The sequence below is a fragment of the Ailuropoda melanoleuca genome, chromosome 14, assembly GCF_002007445.2.
Source record: "Ailuropoda melanoleuca isolate Jingjing chromosome 14, ASM200744v2, whole genome shotgun sequence".
NCBI lineage: Eukaryota > Metazoa > Chordata > Mammalia > Carnivora > Ursidae > Ailuropoda > Ailuropoda melanoleuca.
Window position 1 is genome coordinate 106,114,367 of NC_048231.1, and position 20,274 is coordinate 106,134,640.

Genomic DNA, 20,274 nt, shown 5'->3' on the forward strand with positions numbered 1-20,274 from the left:
TTCATGGTTTCCTGCTTCGGTGTTTACAAGCCAAGAAACGACCTGCCATGATCTGAAAGCAGGAGCATAAACACGACAAATCCCTAGTGGCGCCTTCACGGCCCTGCTTGTCTGTGTTCTACTGATAGTCTCCTCCGCCTGAAATGACTGGGTTTGCCGCCACGGACTGGCACAGGCCACGCTCCGGCTGAAGACGCACTCCAAGCTCGGTGGCCTCGAGCAGCCTGTGCCCTGCTCCAGTTTCAATCTAAGCTTGGGTTTTGGTTTAAAGAAACCCCCTCCCACCGTAATCTCCTGAAAGTCCCCTGCTTCGGGGAACTTCCTCTAGCATCTTACATTTGGCAAGGGGGAAAACGGAGAGCCAGAAAGCCAGTCTGACCTAGGCGCACAGCTCCGCAGGCCGTGGGCATGGCCAGGAGGAAGGGCCCAGCAGAGGAGGGCAGAGGGAGGGCAGAGCTCTCGGAGTCGCGGTTGGGCCCAGCCACGCGAGGGGCTCCTCTGGGTGGGGGCGCCTTTGCTTGCGTTGGGCTCCTTGTCCTCAGTGGGATGAACACAAAGCCACGATGTCTGCACAGAGGAGCGTGGAAACAGCTTTGAGCTGTGCCGCTTGCAGCCAAAATGGCCACTGGCCACGGAGCCCCCCACACACTTTGTTAGTAAAGGGAGAGGAAGTGAAGGTGGTTTCCATCTCCAGTGGTTCTGACAAACTACACACAAACACAGCTAAGGGCCTGGCCCAGCTGTCGCACAAGTAGGGCCTGGCCTGCCTGCTCGGAGCCAGACACGGCACAAGGCCTGCACTTTGGGACTCAGGGAGAGCCTGCCTGGTGCCCAAAGAAGGGGTGGTGGTGGGGCAGAGGGTGAATGCCGGACAAGCAGCAGGGAGGACCTGACCCTCCTGCCGGGGCTTGAATGACAGACGTTCTGAGCTGGTGCAGTGCTCCAGGCCCAAGGAAAGGGTGGACGCCCAAAGTTGCCCACAATGGAACAACTCTCTGGTTCTTAGTTTCCACATCTGTGAAAGGGGGTTAAGAGGGTTCCCTGAGTTAATATATGCCAAATATTTACAGTGACGCCTGTCATCATCCCCAGAAGCAGCATGACATCATTGTCATGACATTGTCATCATCGTCGTGATGACATCATGGCATCATCTCCATCATCCGTGTGACATTATTGTCAGCGTTGTGACATCACCGGCAGCAGCATGACATCATCTCCACCATTCGTGTGACATTATTGTCAGCGTTGTGACATCACCGGCAGCAGCATGACATCATCTCCACCATCCGTGTGACATTATTGTCAGCGTTGTGACATCACCGGCAGCAGCATGACGTCATCTCCACCATGACATAATCGCACGACCGTCCTCATCACTGTCGTCACAGTTGGAGATGCAGGTGGGAGAACAGGCAGAGAGGGAGGCCATAGAAGGCAGGCGGCCCTGACGGTCCTAACCGGAGGATCTCCCACGGGAGACCAGCAGTCTGACAGCTGTCCAGCAGACCGGAGGCCACCCCACGGCTCACTGAGGGTGACCTCCCTGGAGTGCACACGTAGGGGACCGGGGAGAAGGTGCAGGGGTCGCTGGGGGTAGAAGCAGGCCCGGAGCAGCCAGGTGATGTCAAGGGGGGGACCCGGGAGAGGGAGGAGCCGGCACTGCAGGTCCAGCTGCTGCCCGGCCTGCGGAGGAGAGGGGCGCCACGCCACACCTGCTGGCCAGCCTGCAGGCCACGTGCCCTTCCCGGAACGGCAGGCTACGGGGAAGGGCATGTGTGGGCTGGGGTCCATGGCACCATTCTGCCCCTCCTCCGGGTCACCCACGGGCCTTTCTGGGGAGCAGCCTGGAATGTTCCACTCAACGTTTGCTCCCACCAGGCAGACCAGCATCGACTCTCAGCCACTGATTCCCCCTTTCACCCAGCTTGATGGGGACACCTGCCCCTGGGCGTAACGATTCCGAGGCTCTCGGCTGCCGTGTGGCGTATTCGGAGCAGAAACCCTGACTTACATGTTCAGCTCCACCGTGAGGACCTGCGACCCAGGGTTATTTAAGGAATTCAAGAATGTTTCAGGAAGATTTTTAAAATACTGTCTGAGAAATAATAGCAAATGACGTCGTCAGTGCCCGAAGAACGGATTCTCAGGTGGAAGCTGCCAGCCGTGATGCTGAGTGGGAAAAGCCGGTCAGCAGGGACCCCATGTTATCGATCCGATCCACACAAGAATCCAGACCGGGCAAATCGTGCGCGGAAAGGAAGTCAGTGCTTGCGGGGGTGGGGGGGGGTGCTGCTGGCGATAAAAGTGTCCTCCCCTTGACCGTGGCGACGTTGCACAGCCCTGTGAATGGACTAAACACCACGGATGTTGCTCAAACTATTACAAAACAAACAAGTGAACGGAAGAGTAGCTTTTGTGAAGAAAGTATGGAAACAGGATCGCATGCTAAAACCTCTGCCTGGCCCTTTATTCTGCAAATGAAGCAGCTGGGATTGGGAGCTAGAGGTGGGCTCGCTGCAGCCCCTGCTGGGTCTGGCGCCCCGTCCCCCACGTCCCCCTCTGTGGGTGCAGCTCATCGTCAGCTCAGCTGTGCAGACTAGCCCTCTGTTCTCCGTCCTCCCTGGGCGAACCAGCTACCTCCACACACCACCAATGCTCCCACTCCGCATTCCATCCCTCGGCCGCCAGGGGAGCCGGGGTCAGAGAGGCCCCCACCCTGGAGCAGGCGCCGGTCCTGCATCTGCCGCATCTGTTAACGGTCAGCGTGGGAGGCAGGAAGGGGCTGGGAAGATGACCCCTTGGGCCGTGTTGGCCCGGCGTCTGCGCGCTCCTTGTGCAGGCCTGCGCTGGGGGACAGGCAGCCAGTGGTTCGGTCGGATCCCAAACCCACCCCCTCTGCCCACCGCTTTTCTACACGGCGTGTTGCAGCGCCCTGTGGGGTGTTGGCTGTAAGACCCCGGAAAAATGACACCATTGATCCCAGGACTGCAGAGAGCCTCATCTTCCAGCTGCAGGTCTGGGGGGCCCTGATCGGGGAGTCCCAACCGGCAGGAACCCCAGCCCCTCCTTTCCTCGGTGGTGTACCCCGGGCTCTGCCTCCTCCCAGAGGTCGAGTGGCGAAAGCCCACCTGGCTGGCCTCTGGTGCCCACCACAGCTGGTGGCCGGGAAGACCAGGCAAGGGGCCGCTGAGCCCTGAGCTTGCCTGCCCGTCATAGCCTTCCCTGCGCTCCCGATGGCAGAGGCCACCTTCCCTGCGTGTGGTGAGCGTGTGTGAGCTTGTGGGTGTGCACACGCTCGTGTGTGTGCATGGGCGGGGCCCTTGTTCAGTCTGGACCCCCGTCTGACAATCCGGGCAAATTGCTGCCTCCACCAAGAGCAGGGCAACGTGGAAATATTTCTTGCCGAGGCTTTTAAATAACGTATTTCATACCGATACATTCAGTCTAAACCAGGCGAGGCAGACTCCTTGCAGAAAATTATGTTTCAAATTCCCTAGACTAAATCTCTAGCATCTGAGATGTCTGGCATCTAAATCACACAATAGAGAAATTCTTCAAAGCACTCAAAATAGTTTGTATCTTGTCACAGGTGTTTTTAAAATAAAATTTACATATAGACCAAACCCAAGGTTTGCAATATATAGGCCCATCGTCACATGTTACAAAGTTAACGTTGGATCATTTCTCACATGCCTGGTTGTTTGGTTTTGATGATGGCCCCACAGCACCCCGCGAGAAAGAGGAGGAAGAGCCTTGGTATGGACGCTTGAGATGAACCTACACATTCCATCCTTCTGTCCAAAGCCCTTCTACTGGCTGGACCCAGATTCAGTTCTACTGTGAGGACGCCCACATCTCTGCTCACGTCCTGGCCGGCAGCAGTCTGTGCCCGCGCCCAGGTCCCGCCACACAGGTGTGCCAGAGGGAGAGGGCATGGGGCTGCCCCCGCAGCAAAGCTAGGGTCACAGCCCACGTCTCGCTCCTCATCATTTTTATCTGGACCCAGAACCTGGGGGTGCAGGTGAGCAGAAGGGGAGCCTGCTGGGGGTCAGGGTTTGCGATGGGGAACAAGTTGGGGGGGAGCAGCTGCTGACTGCCGCTTAGCCCGTTTGACAGGAGGTGCCCTGGGGTCAGGAGAGGTTGGGCGAGCCAGGGTGTTAAAGGCCCCTTGTAGGACGTCCACACTGACTCTGAAGCGGGGGTGCCTCCAGCAGGGCATTAAAACTCCGTGTGGCCAGAAACACGTGCACGCATGTGTGCAAACACACACAAGTACCCCACTTGGTGGAGTACCCCAGGGTGGCCCTGCAAACATTCTCGCCTTAATGCTGAAAATGTTTCTAAGTGTTGTTAAAGGATGGAGTTTTTAGCAACGGCCCTCATTAATCCGTCCGCTGAGCCTCCACGGACACGGCGTGGGTTGCACATCTATGGGCAGGAACTGTGCGAAGCTAGTGGGGACGCCCACCTGCAGAGTGAGGGGCCACAGGCAGGGATAGGGCGCCCTTGTCAGGGGCCCTGGCTGCTGAAGAATGGGGAGACCCTGAAAAAAACTGGGGTCCTCACAGTCTCGAGAGGCAGCAGAGATAAAACAGAATTTCTTAACCACAGAAATAAAAACTGAGGGCACTGGCTGTGTGGGTGCTGGTCCTACGGCCTGGGGCGCGTGAGCTGCAGGGCAGGAGGTCGGTGGGAGCAGACGGGCTCCCCTCCCTGAGCCCTCAGGCCAGGCTCCCCATGTCATTGTCACGCGCTCCCTGGAGAACCACGGGTAACCGCAGAGAGGATGTGTCCGAGCAAACACGTGCATCAGAGTCAGAATGCTTCCAGCCCCAGCGTGGAGGGGCATGGCCAAAGTGGTGTCAACGGGCTGCGGTGTTGAGGGGAGTGGGGCCTCCAGGACCGCGAGCAGAAGGGGGCAGATGTCCAGCTCTCTGCAGAGGGTGAGGTGCCAGCAGAACTTGCAGGCCTCAGGTGGGGTCTGAGCTGGTCCCGGCCTCGACGTGGGGCCGGGACGCCTCCTGACCCCAGCAGAGATGTCAATGCCCCACGGGTGCCCTACCCCTGACCCCACCCCTCCCCTCGCCCTGCACCCTGTGGTTGGGCAGGGCCGCCACATAAGCTGACGCTGGTTTCACTATACCCACCTCCCTTCCTGCACGTCTTCCTTGCCCACCCAGCTGCTCTGACCCCACTCTGCTTGGCGCCCCCGGGGGCAGGACTGCCCTGCAGTGGGCACCATGGTCCCAGTGAGGACCCACACTGCTCCTCAAGGGACCACACTTCTGATGGGTCTCCCAGGTCAATGCCCCCAAGTGACTCAAACAGGAGGTCCTGCTCCGGGAGTCCCCTGACACCCCAACTCTGCCCGTCCCCCACCTGTGTCCACCTGGGCACTAGTCCCAAGTGGAGGGAGGAAGGAGGGAGGAGGGGGAGGGGAGTGTCAGGGCCAGGAGTGGGGGATGGTGCTGCTGTCCTCTCAAATCCTTCAAGTAAGGGAACTGTAGGAAATCCTCCTTTTTTTATTAGAAGAAGTCCAACTATAACCCACTATTCACACGGGTGGATTGAGTCACACACCTCTTGGGACCTCTTAGTGATGCCCTACAGACGGGGTGTGGGGGGAGAGCCACCTTGCCAGTGCAGGAGTCAAAATGCACCTCAATCCAAGTGCTAATAAACCAAGCACTAGGAAGGGTAGAATTCTCTAGAATCCTGTACAATTACCTATATTCAGAAGAGAAAGAGGTTTCCTATCCCCCTTCCCTGTGTGTTTGGGTGATTTTATTAGCGGCTCTGAGGGTGAGACCCCTGCCCAAGGCCGAGAGTATCCGAGTCGCGTGTAAAGGAAGCACTGTCATGTTATACACCAGAAAGCGAGGGAACCTGCCCAGATCCTGTGTGCACAGGAGAGGCTGGTCACCTGTGTGGAACATGGCAGGTTTGGGCAGGCCAAACCAGCCCCAGCCTCCGGGGTGCCGTCCAGCACAGAACTCTCCCATGCCATCAGTGACTAGTCCCGGCTGGAGATGTGGCCTAAAGTTGTCTGATGGGGCGTCCCTCCAGATCTGGCCTCTATCCAAAATGGGGACAGGGAGACCCTCCCTGCCATGGACCAGTTGCTGTTGGAAACCCCTTGTGATGAGATAGGACAGGTTGAGGCAGAACAGAAAGACTTAAAATGGTTTGATGTCATCATTGAGCTGCTGGATCAAACCATCCCTGAAGCCTCGTCCTCTGGACCTGTCAGCTATAGGAGCCAATGAATCTCCTGATTATGTTACTACATAAGTGAGTTTAAATTGACAGCAACCTAAGGATACAGCTGGGTATAAGTCGAAAGTTAGCAGTAACTTCACATGGCCTTGAAAATCCTACAAAGTGGCTCTACATAAGGGGGTTTCCGCCGTGACGTCTTGTAAAGATTTGCCAGTTTGCAGTCTTAAGAGGACGGCCTGTAGCGGGTGCTGCTGTCTGCTGCACTTGTACGACCGTATCCCCACCAAGGAAACGCCACGTTACGAGATTTCTGTGTGAATCCTAAGCTTCTGTGTCAAAGAGAGTATTTAAAATAACAGCAACATTCTGCTTTTGAGAACAAACACGTGTCCCAGCTCTGACTCAGGACAAGCAGTTTGTAAACGTTTAATTCATTGACTCGTGAAGGACCTTTGATTCAACACGTGGGGGCTTCGGGACAAAGAGGGGCTTCCCTGTGTGAGTGTCCGGTCTGAGACGTCAGCCTGGCTCACCAGCCGGGAACTATTTCTGGAGAAAGCAGAAACAATAAACTGACTGAAAACACTCATGATGGGTCCAAGCTTCCCCTTTCAGAGAAAAAAAACGGAAGTTTCCCCTTCCCTATTCTTGTGGAAACCTCGCAGGTGCAGGGACACACGGCCAGGCGTCTGGACAGCCAAGGCCCCTCGAGAGACCCTCCTGCCCGTTGCCTGAGGGGCTGGGCCTGCTGATGAGCGGTTTCCAGTCCGCTCGGCCAGAAGACAGTGAGTGAGATGGGAGCGGGCGTGTGCCTTGGCATTGGGACTTCTCTTCTTGGAAAAATACAGGAACGGCAAAATAAAACAAACCAAAAACCTTCCAGGTCATGGGCAGGGTTTGTGCCGCCAGGTCAGTTCAGGGTCTATAACGTTGGAACAGCACGGGACGTGCTCAGGACAGGCGGGCGGAAAAGCCAGGCCAGCCACGCGTGGGGCCTGAAGACGAGCGGACATCACACGGGCGGCCAGTTCAGATCTTCGGCAAAACAATGGTTCCTCAGTAACAGGTGGAGACCGATTCAAAAGTTAATGTAGAAAACAGCACCTGTTGAGGTAAGCTCTGAGCAGATCCAAGTTTGGGGCCCTGGGGCTCCCCTTGCACAGACTGACGCCCCCCACGCAGAGTGTTTGCTCCAGATTCAGCCACCAGGCTCCGTATGAGCGGTCCTCTGTGGTGCCGATGCGGAGCCAATCCCGATGCCGGCTGCATCCGCGGTAGCCCAGGGCAGCATCCCACCACAAAACACGGAGAAAATGTGCACAAATTCCTGCTGGGCGCCCTGGGAAGGAGCATCAGGGGCCCACGGTCCACGACTTTCCGCGGGGCAGACGTGCGCGCCCGGTCCGCCTCCCTGCAAGAGCGCTTTCCGGGGGGCTCCGCGTGCTCCCCAGCCCTGCGCTGGGCCACGCGAAGCATGGGGGCTGAGGACGGGCTCTCCTCCTGGGCACAGTGATGGGCTGTCTCCCAGCCGGTCTTCTCTCAGCCCACAAGTGCGCCCCAGGCCACTAATCCGGGCTCCGTGTGTCCCCTTGGACCTCCGTTCCACCTCCCATTTTCTCTGGTTGGGATAGTTTGTTTTCCCTTCATTTTATGCATTTTATTTCATAGGCTGCCTCTCTGGCCCTTTCTGGAACAACTGGTTAACATGCTGTCCTCTTTAAAGTCTGCTCATTCCCACCCCTCCAAAGTCATGCTCAGGTGGGTGCAGAGGCCTGGGGAGGGTTTGCAAAGTTCCTTAGAAGCAATGGGTGTTTCTGCTTCTGTTTTGTTACTCACAGGATGTCAGCATGGTCTCCGAAACAGATCAGCAGAACAGAGGTTCAGAGCAACAGCTGTGGCACCTATTAGCGCCCACGGCTGTCTTCCCGGGGAGGGAGCTGTCACCCTGGTGCTAAGTATATCCGCGTCACATTCGCGGCCATTGCCATCAGGAAGTCACTGGAGCTTTCCACCCACTTTTGGAATCTGCATTTGGGAGAAGCCTGTGTTTAAAGGCTCCTAACGGGCAGATGGCAGCTGGATGTCCACTCGGCCCAGGGCCTGCCTGACGTGAAGCCAGCTTGACGGGCTCAGCGTGTCCAGTGCCAGCCATCTGGACGTGCAGAGGCGACTCCAGGAACCAGGAGACGATCGATTTCCAAGGCACAAGTCCAGTGACCGTCCAGTGGAGACACTCATCTCTAACGCCCAAATTAGCGGGTGTCAACCTTGCTGCTGGACTTCTAAACGAAGATGTCACCCTCTCTCTTCTGCTTGAAATGCACTGTTTGGGGCAGAGGCTGTGCTGGGTTCAGGTGAGGCCATGCTGCCCGGGACCTCGGAGCACGAGTGCCCCGCTAACCAGAGCAGACAGTCTGGGAGGGGCCCGCAGAGCCAAAGCAGGGACAAACATGGCTACGAGGCCTGCTGGTCACCAAGGGTAGTGGGCCTTGCGGTGCCACCAGCAGAAACCCTCCCCTGACGTGTCAGCAGCCTACGTCCGTGCCTGGGCCGTGGCATCTCAGGACCCGGAGCCCCAGCGCGGAGGACTACCTGGGCCAGGCCGCGAGCGGGCGGCAGCTCCCACGCCTGTTGGGCTGCCGGGAGTCAGCTTGGTCAGACGTCCGGGAGGGAAGCCTCTCCGGACCTCTGTCTCCCACTCACCGAGCCTCCACTTTGACACTGACCGGCCACCCGGTTCTGAAGAGCAGGCGACGGGAGCGGAACGGCACCACGTTCTTCCCGCCACACCTCACGGTCTGGGGCCAGAAGCTTCTGAGACGAACGTTAGAGCGTGAAGGACAGGTGCGCGCAGCCCGGGGTCCCGTCACCTGGCGGAAGCCGACGGCGAGGTGTGTGTGGCGTTCCCTACCCTGGGAACTGGACGCGAGGGTTCGCTGCACGTGCTCCTGGGACCCGGAGAGGAGGCCGGCCTCTTGGCCCTTTGGTCGCAGGCAGCTGAAGAGGGGAGCCACGACCCCGCGCGGCAGACACGGCTCCGGGAACCAGGCATTAGGCCCCCAGCACGGGAAGGAGTCGTGCCTAGAAGCCTGAGGACAGTGATGGCGGCGTTTGGGGCAGAGGGAAATTTCCTGAAGCCTATAGACTGTGGCGTGCGCTGTTTTGTCCCCGTCAGGTGCCGGGTTCGGGGTGTTGTAAAGGATTTAAAGTGACGAGCCAGGAGAAGTTGCAGGTGAAAACACACGTGGTCTGTAGTCTCCAGGAATTCACTGCAAACGTTCTGTGAACCAAACAGCACAGACGGCAGAGCGAGGAGGAGACAGACCCCAAAGTGGGTGGATTGGTGCCAGCGACACGGCAAAAAGGAAAGCCGAGAGCGCGCCTGATGCAGAGGTTTGGCCTCCCGGGTGCCAGCCTGGTTCTAGAACCTTCTCCCCATCTCCATGCCCGACGTCTCCCCCTTCCCAGGTAAAGATCCGAGGGCTTCCCTGGAGACACTAAAACCCAGTCTTGCAGCCACCAGGCCCCCCAGTGTCTGTGTGTCCTGGACAGGAGAACCCATTTCCTACGCCCCCGTGAGGCACCGCGGCTGTAACTTGCACGCAAACTACTGTATCGTGGAGACACAGAGCTCGAAACCCACACGAGGAGTCCTGGGCCTGAGGAAGGGGCCGTGGCTGCTGAAATGCTCAGGGAAACCGCCAGAAAGTACGGCTCCTCAGCACGGAGATGAGACACAGGAAGGACACACGGAAGGAGTCCGGGAAGGGGAGCATGGAAGAGGGAACAGCAGGGGTCCCCAGCCAGTCATCCCAGGAAAAGTCCCCAGAACTGAGGGTGAGTTTCCAGGCACAAGTTTCCAGGCGGGAAGGCTCTCACCGTGACTTCCGTGGCTCTCAGCATCGCCGCACGGGGGGCCCCGGACAAGCACGGGTCAGGGAACGCTTCACGGCTCAGGGAGTGCTGGGAGCAGAGGCCCGTGCTGCAGGCCAGTGCGTCGTCCAGAGCGACCCCAGTGCAGGGACGGCAAGTCCAGGGAAGTCGGAAGGCGGTGCCAGGCGTGCAGTCACAGTCACCGCGGGCCTCTGAACAGGGCAGGTACGGCGGGGGAGCCGAGTCTCCATCCCTCGCTGGTCAGCAGGGAAGGGCCCCCGCACGCAGCACAGGAGGAAATGGCAGGTGCAGCCAGGGGGACAGAGGTGAGCGCCGGAAGGGCCAGCCCAGCCCCCGGAAGACAGACTGGGACAGAAGCCAAGGGAACACATCTCGGAAACAGAATGAGGGCCACGGGGCGTCGGGCAGACAGCGGAGGACGGGTGCCCTTGGTGCATCTCGGGGGCACTGGCTACGGGCCAGAAGTGTGGAGGTGAACTCCATCCACTCTCACCGTCACTGTGACGACAGAATGAGCTCGTTGGTCGTTGGTAACCTATCCTTTCACACGTCTCCCGGGACAGATGGGCAAAGCCCTCATCGGCCCCAGGGACCCGGGCTCAGAGATGGTGCGTGGGTTCCCCGCCCCCCGGGGACCCCTGGGTTGGTCAAGGTGTGGGGGACGCAGAGCTGCTTACCTGGGGTCCGAGTGCCACCCAGACCGTGGCCGTGGACCTGCGGGCAGAGCACAGCGCATACGGAGTGTCGAGCCAGCACTCCCAGCGGGCGCTACACGTGGGAGTCACAGGACGCTCCCTGACCCCGTGCCTCAGTTTCCCTCATACGTGTGAGGACACATGTGTAAGCCGACAGAAAATGTGTCACAGGAATGAGAGGAAGAGTGGTTCGTAACCGCAGCTCACGCTGAGACTGTGACCCCCTTACCTCCATTCCCGCGGCTTCCAGCCTGCTGCACAGTGTGTTTGAATTTTTGTTTGTGATTTGTTTTCAGGGAGATTTGTACCCGTGAACGTCACTGAGAATGAGGATAGTCGGTCACTTAGAACGGTGTGTGTGCACACGTGTGCATGTGTGTGCGTGTACGGGGGCATGCGTGTGCGTGCGTGTCCATGTCAGCAAGCCTCAGACACACGGCTCAGGTGAAATTCCACTCCCACGGCTGCTGTTCGGAGCCCAGGCCCAGTGTGTGGGCCGGGTGGACACTGTGGGGCTTATGGGCCGTTACTCTCCATGTGGGGGGGGGGCAGGGGAGGGGGCACGTCCGGTCACCCAGAACCCGCGTGTGCCAAGGGGTGGCAGTGTCAATCCCATGGGGTCGCCTGACAACCGAGGCACCACCCGTGGACGTGCGTCGGTCACGCACTGCATACAGCGGGCACTAAGTAAGTGCTGGCCTTCACCTGAAACCATCAGCATACGTCGCACACCCGTGCACACACTCGTGCCCTTGCCCCTCTCGGTTGGGGCAGGTTAGCGCCGTCTGTGACTCAGACAAGCTGCAGAGGACACCGCACGTGTCCGTCTGCGCCAGCGTCCCGTCACCGCCCCAGGGTGAGTCGCAGACGCGGGATTTCTGACAAACACGCAGGCGTGTTCAGGGTCACGACACAGGGGTGTGGCGGGGGGCCCCACTTAGGATGGCGCAGCAGGGCTCTGACCCAGCTCTGATCGCTGGCTGTGGGGTGTCACTATTGCTTCCGGGTGCAGCTCCAGTGGGACGGCGTGTGGTCCGCGTGGGCCCTCAGCTCCAAGCAGTCGGCACAACCCCCTGAGCAGACCCACGCTGTGGCCCAAGGTTCCAGGACACAGGAAGGGACAGACATCGCACTGGGACCCAAAGCCTCTGGACCCTCAAGCCTGGGCCATCCTGGGGGAGGGCGCAGAAGGACCACCTTCTGGGCACTTGTCCAGTTTTCCAGGTGGCTCTGAGCAGATAACCAGAACCTCCACATTCAGGCCAACATTACCCCCCCCCAAGCCTGCAGGGCCCTGCACCCAGCCCTCCAGTGCCCCCCAACCATGCTCTTCACACGGCCTGCACCCCTGCACACCCTCTTCCTCACCCCTCCCCTGGCCCCATTCCCCACCCAGCAGTGGGCCTGGCCGCCCCAGAAGGCACCAGATGGGCTGGCCAGTCCCTCTCACTCAGGACATCCGCGTTCCCTCCCCTCGAGTCACTCTCCGGATGACTTCTCCCTGTCCCTCCCACTTAATTCGGCGCCTCACCCCACTCCTGTCTCCCAGAGTCAAGGTCCCCTTTGCGTCCCCGACAGTGCCTGGCACACAGCAGGCCTCCCAGACAGAGGTGCAGAGAAGGGCCTGCGGGGTCCAGTTATAAACACTTCAGGGCTCGGGCTGCCTACTCCTTGGGGAAAGGCCTCCGCTCATCCTCTCAAGGGCTGTTTCCTGACGGAGAGAGTCAGCAGCTCCCATGCCGCCAATGCCCACCCTCTGGATCCGGGCGAGCGTCCTTGAGCCGCTCGACCCGCCGGCAAACACCGCTCCTCAGTCCTCCGGAACGAGGGCACGCAACGCTGACTGCAGGTGCGGACCCCGCCGCACCCACGCTCCACAAAGCACAGGACACGGCGCGTTCCAACCCAGATTCACACGGATAGCGGCTTAGGCCTGGGGGCTGCGAGTAGGAAGAGGACGAGAAAGAACTGGCAGTGGAGAGGGGTTGGCAAAGTCTTCCATTGTGAGCAGCCGTTTCCTTGCGTCCTCAAGATGAACCCTCTCAAAACGCAGACAGGACGTCCCTCCTTCTCAACCTGAGGGGCCAAATTATAAAGCTTCTCTTCGCGTCCCTGGGGCCAGGGAGTGTGGCGCTGAGGTCAGGATGCCCGTCAGGCCTTGCTGCCTCCCCCCAGTTCCTGCTGGTGTTCAGCTGAATTCCAATCTGATTTGTCCCTTCTCGCACGTATCTTGGTCTTACATGCTTTAATCCTGTCTGGGCGCAGGAGAGCCGTAAACTTTAAAAGCAAGATGAACAGTGGTGGCTGTGTGGACAGCCGACCCACGACCCTGGCCCGTCCGCCCCAGAGCCAGGCCTCGCCTTCGGCAACTTGCCTCCAAGGCCATCACGTGGGGGAGGCCCGGGGGAGGCAGGTGGGCACGCGGGTCTGTGAGCCATCTCTGGCACAGCGGGCCGGGGGGCGAGTGGTCGGCGGCCTGGTGAACGCTCCCCTTTCACGGCCGCGGAGGTGCCGAGATCCGTGTGTGCTTATCGTTCCTCAGAATCACAGTGGATTTTCCTATTTCTGAATTCTGAGAGCACGTTGCAGGGGGCAGGGGATGCTGACAGCAATATTTTACTGTATGTTACACTCAATGTTAGTGTGTACTTTTATTTTTAATTTTTTTAAAAACAGCATGAAGTCAAAAGAATTGTTATGGAGTTCTAGGAAATAACAAAAACAACTGTCTGAAACAAAAAAGCAGAAGTTCAAGTGAAATAAATTGAGAATTCTGCCGCTAAAAAGATCACACAATCTCAGTCCAGCACGGATGTGGGACAGACGTAAGCGTGGGGTTTCCGAGACCACGTCCAGCCCTGGGTGGCGGGCCTGCTCCCTGCCACAGCCTTGGGGGGCAGCCGTGTTGCGGACGTGGACCCGGTCTCCCGAGGCAGCGGCTCCCGCGTGCGGCCCAGCCTTCCTGCACACAGTCCCACGTGAGGGCGACGACGCAGGTGTGCCACCTCAGTGTCTGTGAAGCACGAAACAGTCTCAGGCGACACTGATGGGTTTGTCACCGTCCGCACGTCGGTCTCCCTGCCGGAGCGCCATCACACATAGGCTTCACGCCACACTGGTCTGTCGTTGCTGGCTCTCTCAGCAGTGTTCTGAGTGCCCACTGCGTGCCAGGCATTATCTAAGCCAGGCTCAGAGGACGGGACAACAGGGAGTCACCATCACCCACCTGTGTGGAGTCCAGTAGGTAGACCTGGGGGACAGACGGCTGTCGACACAGATGTCACTCCCGAGGAACCCAGAGCAGAAGGGCCTGAAACCCGGGAGAACTCTGCCTGGGGAGGCGACCACAGGGCAGTGGGGGTCACACTGGAGCTGGAGTCACAGCTGGGCAGGGGTCACAGGGAGCAGGGATCACACTGGAGTTGGGGTCACAGGGTGGTGGGATTCACACTGGAGCCAGGGTCACAGCTGGGCGGGGGTCACGGGGAGCAGAGATCACACTGGAGTTGGGGTCACAGGACAGTGGGAGTCACACTGGAGCTGGGGTCACAGTGGAGCCCGGGTCACAGTGGAGTGGGGGTTACAGTGGAGCCGGGGTCCCAGGGGAGTGGGGGGTCACAGCAGAGAAGGGTTCACAGAAGAGTGGGGGTTGCAGTGGAGAGGGGGGTCCCAGGGGAGCCGGGGCCGCGGCGGAGCGGGGGTCACGCCCAGGCCTGGCATCCTGCCGCCACACAGAAGGCTGCCGACCAGCTGCTTAAGGGACGGCCTCAGACTTGTGTTTTCAAAGCGGAGAAAGCACTGCTGGTGGAATTTTCTGTGAAATGGCAGCAGCGCACTCGCTCCGCCCCAGGAACCTGGTTGGAACAGCACCATGGACCGTGGACCATGGACCGTGGACGGTGGACGGCCATCCTGTGGGCCAAGGAGAACCTGAGCCTGGGGCATCCACTTGTAAGAATTATTGTCTGGAAAAGCCAGGGGAGGGGTCCTGAAGACCACCAGGTGCAAGGAGCTGCCAGCTCGGGCTCCACAATGGGCTGAGGGCCAGATGCAGGCCCACAGCTTCTGGACCCTTCTGTCCCCACTATGAGCCCGTGGGATCCAGGGAACGGCCCCTGGCCCTGTGGGGGGCAGAGGGCTTGGGCTGCACACACCCTGTGGCAGGAACAACGTCGGCTCTAGTCCCTGTGACATTACCAGATGCCAGCGAGGGGCTGGGGGGACACCCAAGGCTGCAACGGACCCCAGGCTCCCATCCCCCTTCAGAACTGCAGGGACAGATGTTACAGCCCAGGGCCTGGAGAGGTGTCTGAGTGAAGAGCCAGTCTGCCTTTCAAACATCTGAAATGTGGCCGGTTGCAGGCCGTCCTCGCGAGGTTTCCACGGGGCCTCCCGCTGCTGGCCCGCAGCCTTACTCCTCTCGGGGCCAGAGTCAGAAGGGAGCGTGCAGAGGGGGCGTGGACTGGACGTGTGTCTCCACCTGGAGTTGTTACCAAACTTACTGAAAACGTCAGTCTCTGTTTCCAAGTGAGAAAGTTTGGCTGGGCTCTGCTCTCCTTGGCCGGGCGTCTGTGCCAAGGCAAACTTTGCCAACATTTGAACTCTGTAAATAAGGAACCCCAACCTGAAATTGTGTATAAGCTTAAACGTTCTGGTGGAAATACTTGGGTAGTAACGTTTCTAGAGAAGTTGGTGCAAGAAAAGAGCATTTGTCTTGCTTGAACAGAGGGAGGGCCGCTCACCCTGCTGTGCCTCCAGGCCGTTCTAACCTGGCGTTCCCAGCCTCAAACCTGCCACGTGGCCCAGAGAGATCATCCCACGAAGTAGAAATGGTCTGAAGCCCCCTCCCTGAGCCTCCCCGAGGAGAGGCGCCTTGTCTGGCTCGCCCCCGGATGCCCTTTGGCCCGCAGGAGCCTGAGTCACCCCGGAGGAAAGGTACCCACTCGGAGGCTCCTGGCGGCCCAGAGACTTTTCCACGTGGAGTCTGGGTGGGAGGGAAAGGGCGTTGAAGCACTAGGGCAGGTTTTATTGGACTCGAAAAAAAGAGTGACATCCATTTAAAATATGCCACAAATTCCTTTCATGGGATGAATGGAATGTGTCGGCCTCACTACCGGGAGTAAAGGACAGGAAAGGGCCCCAGAGTGAGCAGCCCCCACGAAGCACGTCCGTGGCCATGTGCGGAACGCGCAGACGCTCCCCACGCCCAGGGCACCCCTGCCGCACTGCGCCACAGGGGCTCCGTCTCCACCGTTCCCAAAGCGCCAGCTCAGCGCCGCTGCCGTCAGCCCTCCTCACGGTGAGGCTGCAATTCTGCCTTTCTATCTAAAAAAGGAATCAAGGGGTGCCTGGGGGCTCAGTCAGTGAAGCTCTGCCTTCAGCTCAGGTCGTGACCCCGGGGCCGGGCCGGGGTCCTGGGATGGAGTCCCGTGTTGGGCTCCCTGCTCCGCGGGGAGCCTGCTTCTCCCTCTGCCCCTCCCCCTGCTGCTCCTGCGCTCTCTCCCTAACAAATAAAATCTTAAAAAAATTTTTTAAAGTATTTTAATTGTTAAAAAGAAATGAAATAGGGGCGCCTGGGTGGCACAGCGGTTAAGCATCTGCCTTCGGCTCAGGGCGTGATCCCGGCGTTATGGGATCGAGCCCCACATCAGGCTCCTCCGCTATGAGCCTGCTTCTTCCTCTCCCGCTCCCCCTGCTGTGTTCCCTCTCTCGCTGGCTGTCTCTATCTCTGTCGAATAAATAAACAAAATCTTTAAAAAAAAAAAAGAAATGAAATAAAATAAAATAAAGGGAATCAAACAAAACCCACCAATTTTGTGTCTTGACTGTGGGAGTATCACGGTCCTTTTGGAGACACTGGGGCTCAGAAGAGTCCCACAGGACCCTGTGATCCCGTGCCCTGGGCTCCCTCACTTTGAACTTCCAGAACCGCCAAACAAAGCATCAACGCGGGTGAGGCTTTCTGCACTTTGTACCTCGTAGTAAAATACAGGTGACATAAAATCTAGCATCACGACGATTTTTAAGTACGGCGCTCAGTGACACAAACAGACGAGCACATTGACCACGCGGTACAACCGTCCCAGTGCTCTGCTCAACTGTAAGACTGAGCCTCCGTCGCCCCGAAACACCCCCCCAGCTCCCCCAGCCCCGCACCCACCACCTGCTTCCTGTCTCCATGTCTGATGGCTCCAGGGACCTCGTACAGGGGGAGGCACGCGGTCTGGCTCACTGTCCTCCGGGTTCACCGGCGAGGCGCCAGGGAAGAGCCCTCCTTGTGAAGGCTGAGTAACACTGCATTATGTGGCCGGACCACGGTTTGCCTGTCCATTCACCCACTCGTCGACGCTGGGCCGTGTGCACCTCTGCGAATAATGCTGTTATGATCATGGGTGTACATGTATGTTTCTGAGGCTCCGCTTTCAATGCTTTGGGGGATATACTCAGTCTTCACCATATTTTAATATATATTTCATATTTCTCTAAGCCACTTTTTATGTAAGTTTATAAAATTTAACTTATTAGTTGAGATATATTAACTGAGGGGGTAGGGGGAGGGAGGGAGGAGGAAGGAGCGGAGAGAGGAGGAGGTGGGGAGGAGGGAGGGGAGGACAGAGGGGAGGGAAGCTTTGGAAGTCCGTGCCACCTCCCCAGACCCAGGCCTCCATCCTTATCTCAGTGTCCTCAGTGGGGCCCAGCCTGGGGACTGTCTGCGGTGGGCACTTCCCACAGGAACCCTTCCTCATGACCCACAGGCTGTGTTCTGAGTGTCCCTGATGCCGCCTGGCTCTGAGTTCCAGGTTTCCCATCAGTGGTCATTGCCTATGACCTCCAAGTTCCTACGGAGAGTTACAGATGGTAGACTCTGTGGGGGCCTAGCACAGGGAGCCCTCCATTCCGGGGCATCTCCTTCATTCTTCCTGTGCCCCCGGCTCTACAGCACGCCAGCCCCCCACTTTTGGTTTGGATGATGTGTCCACCCCGGTCGATGTGCTGGGTATCAGACCCCCAGGGTTTTCCCCGAATGCGTCCCACCCCCAAAGCCTCCCACCCCCCACATCCATCCCTCAGAACCAGAATGCTCATGAGTCCTCTCTAAACCAAGACACTTTGAGGGGCCAGGGGCACCGGCAATGATTACACTGGGTGGTGGGTATGGACCAAGACAGCCGCCAGGAGTCAGCCCACCGAAGGGCCTGCAGGTGGACTCGGCCCCTCCGGGTCCCCCAGACCTCTCAGGTGTGATCCGACCCTTCCTAAACCTCTTCCCCTCTGGGCACAGTGACAGCACAGCTCTCTGGTTAAAGCCTGATCCCTCTCTTTCCCTGTTTAGCATGCTGAGTTTTGCCATTTTTATTTGGAGGATGCTATAAACACGGAGAAATAAATTTTATCTTGCACACCTAATTTTCAAAGGTCCAATTGTGCCCCCGTGTGGTGACAGAAAAGACTGCAAGCCAGAGAAACCCATCGGGAGGGTCTGATGTGCTTGCCGCGGGTCTTCAATGCAGCTGGCAGGAATTGCAAGTAATTAGAGATGACAGCAGTGCCACACCAGCTTCTACGTGAAATTTTGGTTTTTGTAATGCATCGTCTTATGATCCTGTTCATTCTTTAAGTCCAGACACTATGTTTATTATCTGCTTTATCCATTTATTTATATTCCCCCAAGCATTTTAAGCAGTTGCTGAATAGTAGGAAATAAGACCCGTTTTATGCAATAGGATTCTACGACACTGCAATCTGTCCTCCTCCCAAAGCCAATTACTCGGTACGTGAATTTCCCAAAACTGCAACACTTCCTGATATGGAGAAACCTATGATGTCTTGGGTTTCTTTATTCCAATGGTTTTCCCCATAAAAAAGCTGGCAGTTACCATGGCAGAAGGTTAAGGGTATGCATCACACAAGCAGGTGCCCTGTGTTTCTTGGTACAGACAGTTCTGAGAAAGCATAATATATCACGAGAATTCTGGAGTTGGAAGACCAGAATCCAAATGCCACCACTCCAATCACCAGCTGAGCTGCACCTGCTCTGAATGTCAGTTTCCTCACCTAGAAATGGGGGTAATAAGACCTCTTAGTTCACAGGACTGGCACTGAAATGGAATCAGGTACTGAGCTGAGGACCCCTTAAGGACAGGCAGTGGGAGGCGAGGCTTCGCCATGGGGAAGACAGGACAGGACCAGAAAAAAGTTTGGACAACTCACCTACTAAAATTCATTTCCAAAAGCCTGATTTCCAGGTTTCAAAATTGTTGGCTAAGTCCCACTAATTGCTATCTGCCCCCAAAGAGCCTCCTCCTCCCTCCCGCCCGCTCTGCTCCCACTGCACACAGGGCGACAGGCTGGTAACTCCAAGCACACATCCTGGGCCTCTAATTCTATAAAGGGCCGGCTTCCTGATTGCATTAGTGGCATGAGAAAGTTCCAAATTACCGAGCGGCCTTCTCCCCTGCACAGCTATCTGACAGCGTAATAGAAATCAAAGGCTATCCCGATCAAAATACCGATGACATTTTTCAAGGAACTGGAACAAATAGTCCTTAAATTTGTATGGAACTGGAAAAGGCCCCCGAATCTCCAAGGAACTGTTGAAAAGGAAAAACAAAGCTGGGGGCATCATAATGCCAGATTTCGAGCTGTACTACAAAGCTGTGATCACAAAGACAGCATGGTACTGGCACAAAAACAGACACATAGACCAATGGAACAGAATAGAGAACCCAGAAATGGACCCTCGGCTCTTTGGGCAACTAATCTTTGATAAAGCAGGAAAAAACATCCAGTGGAAAAAAGACAGTCTCTTCAATAAATGGTGCTGGGAAAATTGGACAGCTACATGCAAAAGAATGAAACTTGACCACTCTCTCACACCATACACAAAGATAAACTCCAAATGGATGAAAGACCTCGATGTGAGACAGGAACCCTTCAAAATCCTAGAGGAGAACATAGGCAGCAACCTCTACGACATCGGCCAAAGCAACCTTTTTCATGGCACATCTCCAAAGGCAAGAGAAANCCGGTGGAAAAAGGACAGTCTCTTCAAAAAATGGTGCTGGGAAATTTGGACAGCTACATGCAAATGAATGAAACTTGATTACTCTCTCACACCATACACAAAGATAAACTCCAAATGGATGAAAGACCTCGATGTGAGATAGGAATCCATCAAAATCCTAGAGGAAAATGTGGGCAGCAACCTCCATGACATCGGCCAGAGCAACCTTTTTCATGACACATCTCCAAAGGCAAGAGAAACAAAAGATAAGATGAAATTGTGGGACTTCATCAAGATGAAAGGCTTCTGCACAGCCAACAAAACAGTCAAAAAAACTAAGAGGCAGCCCACGGAATAGGAGAAGATATTTGCAAATGATGCTACAGAAAAAAGACTGGTATCCAAGATCTACAAAGAACTTCTCAAATTCAATATGCGAGAAACAAATAAACAAATCAT